An 8,110-nucleotide genomic window follows, 5' to 3' on the forward strand; every position below is an offset into this window, starting at 1 on the left:
CTTTCATACGTACATACTGAGATACGTTCGTACGTATGATCGTTCTTTCGTTCATTCATTCGTTCGTAAATACTTATCTACGTACCTATATACGTTCGTTCTTTTGTACGTGCGTACGTACCCTAGATCGTTCGTTCTTTCGTGCGTTCGTACGTTCGATCTTTAGTTCATTTGCTCATTCGTTCGTTCGTGGATTCTTCTATTCGTACGTACGTCCGTACGTACGTTCGTTCGCTCAATCTTTCGTACCTACGTACGTACGTTCGTTCGTTATTTCGTACGTTCGTATGTTCGATCGTTCGTACGTATTTACGGACGTTCGTTCGTTCATTCGTACGTATGAACGTACGTACAAACGTACGTTCGTTTGTTGGTTGCTTCGTTCGTTCGTTCACTCGTTCGTTCGTATGCACGTACGTACGTTCGTTCGTTCGGTCGGTCGTTCGTACTTACGTACACACGTATGTACGTATATACGTACATAAGTGTGTACGTATGTACGTACATACGTGTGTACGTACATATGTGTGTACGTACGTACGTACATTTGTTCGTTCCTTCGCACGTACGTACGTACGTACGTACGTTCGTTCGTTCCTTCGTACGTACGTTTATTCTTTCGATCATTCGTTCGTGTTTACGTTCATTCGTTCGTTCATTCCTTCGTCCGTTCGTTCGTTCGAGCGTACGTACGTTCGTTTCTCCATTCGTACGTACGTACTTAGGTACTATTTATGTACGTTCGTACATAGCTACGTACATTCGTTCCTTCGCTCGTTCGTTCATACGCACTTATCTACGTACGTACATACGTTCGTTCGCTAGTTCCTTCGTTCGTTCGTTCGTATGTACATACGTACGTAAGATCGTTCGTTCGTTCGTTCGTTCGTTCGTTCGTTCGTAAGTACTTACGTACGTACATACGTACTTTCGTTTGTACACACGGACGTATGTACGTACGTTCGTTCGTTGGATCGTACGTTCGTAGGTACGTACGTTCCAACGTTCGTTCGTTCTTTCGTTCTTGCGTAAGTTCGTCCATTCGTTTGCTCGTTCGTACGAATGTACATTCCCACGTTCGTTTTTGCATTCGTTCATTCGTACTTAAGTACGTACGTTCGTTCGATCGTACATACGTAATTACGTACATACGATATTTAGTTCGTTCTTACGTACGTACGTAAGTTCATTTGTTCGTACGTTCGTTCGGTCGTACGTTCGTACATACGTACGTACATACGTACGTACATACGTACGTACATACGTGTGTACGTACGTACGTATGTTCGTTCTTTATTTCGTAGGTAAGTACGTACGTACGTTTGTTCGTTCGATCATTCGTTCGTTCGTTCGTTCATTCCTTCATTTCGTTCGTTCATTCGTTTGTACGTACGTACGTACTATCGTTCGTTCGTACATATGTACGTACGTTCATTCACCCGTTCGTTCCTTCGTTCGTACGTGGGGACGTATGTAGATGCTTTCGTTCGTTTATTCGTCCGTTCGTACGTACATGCGTTTGTTCGTTCGTTCTTTCATACGTACGTACGTACGTGCGTACTGAGGTAAGTTCGTTTCCTCGTTCGTTCGTTCGTACGTACGTATGTACGAACTTTCGTTCGTTCGTTCCTTCGGACATAACGTTCGTTCTTTCTTTCGTGCATTCGTACGTACGTACGTTCGTTCGTACTTTCGTTCTGTCGTTCGTACGTACATATGTATGTACGTTCGTTCTTTCGTTCGTTTATTCGTTCGTAAACACTTACGTACGTATATACGTTCGTTCGTTTGTACGTGCGTACGTCCGTACGTTCGTTCCATCGTTCGTTCGTTCGTTCTTTCATGCATTCGTACGTACGTATCTACATTCTTTCTGTAGTTCATTTGTTCGTTCCTTCCTTCCTTCAAACCTACGTACGTACGTTCCTACGTTCGTTTCTTCGTACGTTCCTACGTTCGTTCTTTCGATCGTTCGTTCGTGCGTTCGTTCGTGCGTATGTACTTACGTGCTTACATACGGACGTATGTTCGTTCGTATATACGTACGTATGTACGTACGTTCGTTCGTTCGTTCGTAAGTTCTCACGTACCTTCGTTTTTTCTTTCCTTCGTTCGGGCCTTCGTTTGTACGTATGTACGCAAGTTCATTTGTTATTTTGTTCGTAAGGACGTACGTTCCTACGTTCGTTCTTGCGTTCGTTCGTACGTTCGCTCGTTCCTTCATTTCGTTAGTTCGTTCGTTCGTTCGTTCTTTTGTACGTACGTACGTACTTTCGTTAGTTCGTACATTCGTACGTATGTTCATTCGCCCGATCGTTCCTTCGTTCGTACGTGCGGACGTATGTAGATGCTTTCATTCGTTCGTTCGTACGCACATACGTACGTACGTTCGTTCGATCGATTTCTCGTTCTTTCATACGTACATACTAAGATACGTTCGTACGTATGATCGTTCTTTCGTTCATTCATTCGTTCGTAAATACTTATCTACGTACCTATATACGTTCGTTCTTTTGTACGTGCGTACGTACCCTAGATCGTTCGTTCTTTCGTGCGTTCGTACATTCCTATATACGTGCGTACGTACGTACGTTCGTTCGATCGTTCGTTCGTTCTTTCGTGCATTCGTACGTACATACGTACGTTCTTTCTTTAGTTCATTTGTTCGTTCGTTCGTTCGTTCGTTTGTTCGTTCCTTCGAACCTACGTACGTACGTTCGTACATTCGCACATTCGTTCGTTCATTCGTTCCTTCGAACGTTCCTACGTTCGTTCTTTCGATCGTTCGTTCGTGCGTACGTACTTACGTACCTACATACGTGAGTACGTTCGTTCGTTCGTATATACTTACGTATGTACGTACGTCCGTTCGTTAGTTCGTTCTTAATTACTTACGTACGTTCGTTTGTTCTTTCGTTCGTTCGTGGATTCTTCTATTCGTACGTACGTCCGTACGTACGTTCGTTCGCTCAATCTTTCGTACCTACGTACGTACGTTCGTTCGTTATTTCGTACGTTCGTATGTTCGATCGTTCATACGTATTTACGGACGTTCGTTCGTTCATTCGTACGTATGAACGTACGTACAAACGTACGTTCGTTTGTTCGTTGCTTCGTTCGTTCGTTCACTCGTTCGTTCGTATGCACGTACGTACGTTCGTTCGTTCGGTCGGTCGTTCGTACTTACGTACACACGTATGTACGTATATACGTACATACGTGTGTACGTATGTACGTACATACGTGTGTACGTACATATGTGTGTACGTACGTACATTTGTTCGTTCCTTCGCACGTACGTACGTACGTACGTACGTACGTACGTTCGTTCGTTCCTTCGTACGTACGTTTATTCTTTCGATCATTCGTTCGTGTTTACGTTCATTCGTTCGTTCATTCCTTCGTCCGTTCGTTCGTTCGAGCGTACGTACGTTCGTTTCTCCATTCGTACGTACGTACTTAGGTACTATTTACGTACGTTCGTACATAGCTACGTACATTCGTTCCTTCGCTCGTTCGTTCATACGCACTTATCTACGTACGTACGTACGTTCGTTCGCTAGTTCCTTCGTTCGTTCGTCCGTATGTACATACGTACGTAAGATCGTTCGTTCCTTCGTTCTTTGGTTCCTTCATTCATTCATTCATTCGTTCGTTCTTTCTTTTGTTCGTACGTGCATACGTACGTTCCTATGCACGTTCGCTCGTGCGTACGAACTTACGTACGTACATACGTTCGTACATTCGCACATTCGTTCGTTCATTCTTTCCTTCGTACGTTCCTACGTTCGTTCTTTCGATCGTTCGTTCATGCGTACGTACTTACGTACCTACATATGTAAGTACGTTCGTTCGTTCGTATATACTTACGTATGTACGTACGTCCGTTCGTTAGTTCGTTCCTCCGTTCTTAATTACTTACGTACGTTCGTTTGTTCTTTTGTTCGTTCGTGGATTCTTCTATTCGTACGTACGTCCGTACGTACGTTCGTTCGCTCAATCTTTCGTACCTACGTACGTACGTTCGTATGTTCGATCGTTCATGCGTATTTACGGACGTTCGTTCGTTCATTCGTACGTATGAACGTACGTACAAACGTACGTTCGTTTGTTCGTTGTTTCGTTCTTTCGTTCATTCGTTCACTCGTTCGTTCGTATGCACGTACGTACGTTCGTTCGTTTGTTCGGTCGTTCGTACTTACGTACATACGTATGTATGTACGTATGTACGTATATACGTACATACGTGTGTACGTATGTACGTATGTACGTATATACGTACATACGTGTGTAAGTATATACGTACATACGTGTGTACGTATGTACGTACGTACGTGTGTACGTATGTACGTACATATGTGTGTACGTACGTACGTACGTTTGTTCGTTCCTTCGTACGTACGTACGTACGTTCGTTCGTTCATTCGTACGTACGTTTGTTCGTTCGATCATTCGTTCGTGTTTACGTTCATTCGTTCGTTCGTTCCTTCGTACGTACGTTTGTTCGTTCGATCATTCGTTCGTGTTTACGTTCATTCGTTCGTTCATTCCTTCGTCCGTTCGTTCGAGCGTACGTACGTTCGTTTCTCCATTCGTACGTACGTACTTAGGTACGTATTTACATACATTCGTCCATAGCTACGTACATTCGTTCCTTAGCTCGTTCGTTCATACGCACTTATCTACGTACGTACGTACGTTCGTTCGCTAGTTCCTTCGTTCGTTCGTTCGCTAGTTCCTTCGTTCGTTCGTTCGTATGTACATACTTACGTAAGATCGTTCGTTCGTTCGTTCTTTGGTTCATTCATTCGTTCTTTCTTTCGTTCGTACGTACATACGTTCGTTCGTTCGTTCGTTCGTAAGTACTTACGTACGTACATACGTACGTTCGTTTGTACACACGGACGTATGTACGTACGTTCGTTCGTAAATTCGTTCGTTCGTTCGTAAGTACGTACATTCATAAGTACCTACTTACGTACGTTCGTTCTTTCGTTCGTTCGTTCTTTCGTTCGTTCGTTGGATCGTTCGCTCATTCGTACGTACGTACTTACGTACGTTCGTTCATTCGTTCTTACTTACGTACGTGCGAACGTACATACGTTCGGTCGTTCGTTCGTTCATTGTGCATTCGTACGCACGTACGTTCGTTCGTTCGATCATACGTTCGTAGGTACGTACGTTCCAACGTTCGTTCGTTCTTCCGTTCTTGCGTAAGTTCGTCCATTCGTTCGCTCGTTCGTACGAATGTACATTCCTACGATCGTTTTAGCATTCGTTCATTCGTACTTAAGTACGTACGTTCGTTCGATGGTACATACGTAATTACGTACATACGATATTTAGTTCGTTCTTACGTACGTACGTAAGTTCATTTGTACGTACATGCGTTTGTTCGTTCGTTCTTTCATACGTACGTACGTACGTGCGTACTGAGGTAAGTTCGTTTCCTCGTTCGTTCGTTCGTACGTACGTATGTACGAACTTTCGTTCGTTCGTTCCTTCGGACATAACGTTCGTTCTTTCTTTCGTGCATTCGTACGTACGTACGTTCGTTCGTACTTTCGTTCTGTCGTTCGTACGTACATATGTACGTACGTTCGTTCTTTCGTTCGTTTATTCGTTCGTAAACACCTACGTACGTATATACGTTCGTTCGTTTGTACGTGCGTACGTCCGTACGTTCGTTGCATCGTTCGTTCGTTCGTTCTTTCATGCATTCGTACGTACGTATCTACATTCTTTCTGTAGTTCATTTGTTCGATCCTTCCTTCCTTCAAACCTACGTACGTACGTTCCTACGTTCGTTTCTTCGTACGTTCCTACGTTCGTTCTTTCGATCGTTCGTTCGTGCGTTCGTTCGTGCGTACGTACTTACATACGGACGTATGTTCGTTCGTATATACGTACGTATGTACGTACGTTCGTTCGTTCGTTCGTAAGTTCTTACGTACCTTCGTTTTTTCTTTCCTTCGTTCGGGCCTTCGTTTGTACGTATGTACGCAAGTTCATTCGTTATTTTGTTCGTAAGGACGTACGTTCCTACGTTCGTACTTGCGTTCGTTCGTACGTTCGCTCGTTCCTTCATTTCGTTCGTTCGTTCGTTCGTTCGTTCTTTTGTACGTACGTACGTACTTTCGTTAGTTCGTACATTCGTACGTATGTTCATTCGCCCGATCGTTCCTTCGTTCGTACGTGCGGACGTATGTAGATGCTTTCATTCGTTCGTTCGTACGTACATACGTACGTACGTTCGTTCGATCGAGATCTCGTTCTTTCATACGTACATACTGAGATACGTTCGTACGTATGATCGTTCTTTCGTTCATTCATTCGTTCGTAAATACTTATCTACGTACCTATATACGTTCGTTCTTTTGTACGTGCGTACGTACCCTAGATCGTTCGATCTTTCGTGCGTTCGTACGTTCGATCTTTAGTTCATTTGCTCATTCGTTCGTTCGTTCCTTCGAACCTACGTACGTTCCTTCGAACCTACGTACGTTCCTACGCTCGTTCGTTCGTTCGCGCGTACGTACATTCGTATATACGTGCGTACGTACGTACGTACGTTCGTTCGATCGTTCGTTCGTTCTTTCGTGCATTCGTACGTACATACGTACGTTCTTTCTTTAGTTCATTTGTTCGTTCGTTCGTTCGTTCGTTTGTTCGTTCCTTCGAACCTACGTACGTACGTTCGTACATTCGCACATTCGTTCGTTCATTCGTTCCTTCGTACGTTCCTACGTTCGTTCTTTCGATCGTACCTACATACGTACCTACATACGTGAGTACGTTCGTTCGTTCGTATATACTTACGTATGTACGTACGTCCGTTCGTTAGTTCGTTCGTCCGTTCTTAATTACTTACGTACGTTCGTTTGTTCTTTCGTTCGTTCGTGGATTCTTCTATTCGTACGTACGTCCGTACGTACGTTCGTTCGCTCAATCTTTCGTACCTACGTACGTACGTTCGTTCGTTATTTCGTACGTTCGTATGTTCGATCGTTCATACGTATTTACGGACGTTCGTTCGTTCATTCGTACGTATGAACGTACGTACAAACGTACGTTCGTTTGTTCGTTGCTTCGTTCGTTCGTTCACTCGTTCGTTCGTATGCACGTACGTACGTTCGTTCGTTCGGTCGGTCGTTCGTACTTACGTACACACGTATGTACGTATATACGTACATACGTGTGTACGTATGTACGTACATACGTGTGTACGTACATATGTGTGTACGTACGTACGTACATTTGTTCGTTCCTTCGCACGTACGTACGTACGTACGTTCGTTCGTTCCTTCGTACGTACGTTTGTTCTTTGGATCATTCGTTCGTGTTTACGTTCATTCGTTCGTTCATTCCTTCGTCCGTTCGTTCGTTCGAGCGTACGTACGTTCGTTTCTCCATTCGTACGTACGTACTTAGGTACTATTTACGTACGTTCGTATATAGCTACGTACATTCGTTCCTTCGCTCGTTCGTTCATACGCACTTATCTACGTACGTACGTACGTTCGTTCGTATGTACATACGTACGTAAGATCGTTCGTTCGTTCGTTCTTTGGTTCCTTCATTCATTCATTCATTCGTTCTTTCTTTCGTTCGTACGTACATACGTTCGTTCGTTCGTTCGTTCGTAAGTACTTACGTACGTACATACGTACTTTCGTTTGTACACACGGACGTATGTACGTACGTTCGTTCGTAAATTCGTTCGTTCGTTCGTAAGTACGTACATTCATAAGTACCTACTTACGTACGTTCGTTCTTTCGTTCGTTCGTTGGATCGTTCGCTCATTCGTACGTACGTACTTACGTACGTTCGTTCATTCGTTCTTACTTACGTACTTTCGTACGTACATACGTTCGGTCGTTCGTTCGTTCATTGTGCATTCGTACGCACGTACGTTCGTTCGTTCGATCGTACGTTCGTAGGTACGTACGTTCCAACGTTCGTTCGTTCTTTCGTTCTTGCGTAAGTTCGTCCATTCGTTTGCTCGTTCGTACGAATGTACATTCCCACGTTCGTTTTTGCATTCGTTCATTCGTACTTAAGTACGTACGTTCGTTCGATCGTACATACGTAATTACGTACATACGATAT

This window comes from Octopus bimaculoides, chromosome 24 (assembly GCF_046866305.1).
Source record: "Octopus bimaculoides isolate indiv1 chromosome 24, ASM4686630v1, whole genome shotgun sequence".
Taxonomy (NCBI): Eukaryota; Metazoa; Mollusca; class Cephalopoda; order Octopoda; family Octopodidae; genus Octopus; species Octopus bimaculoides.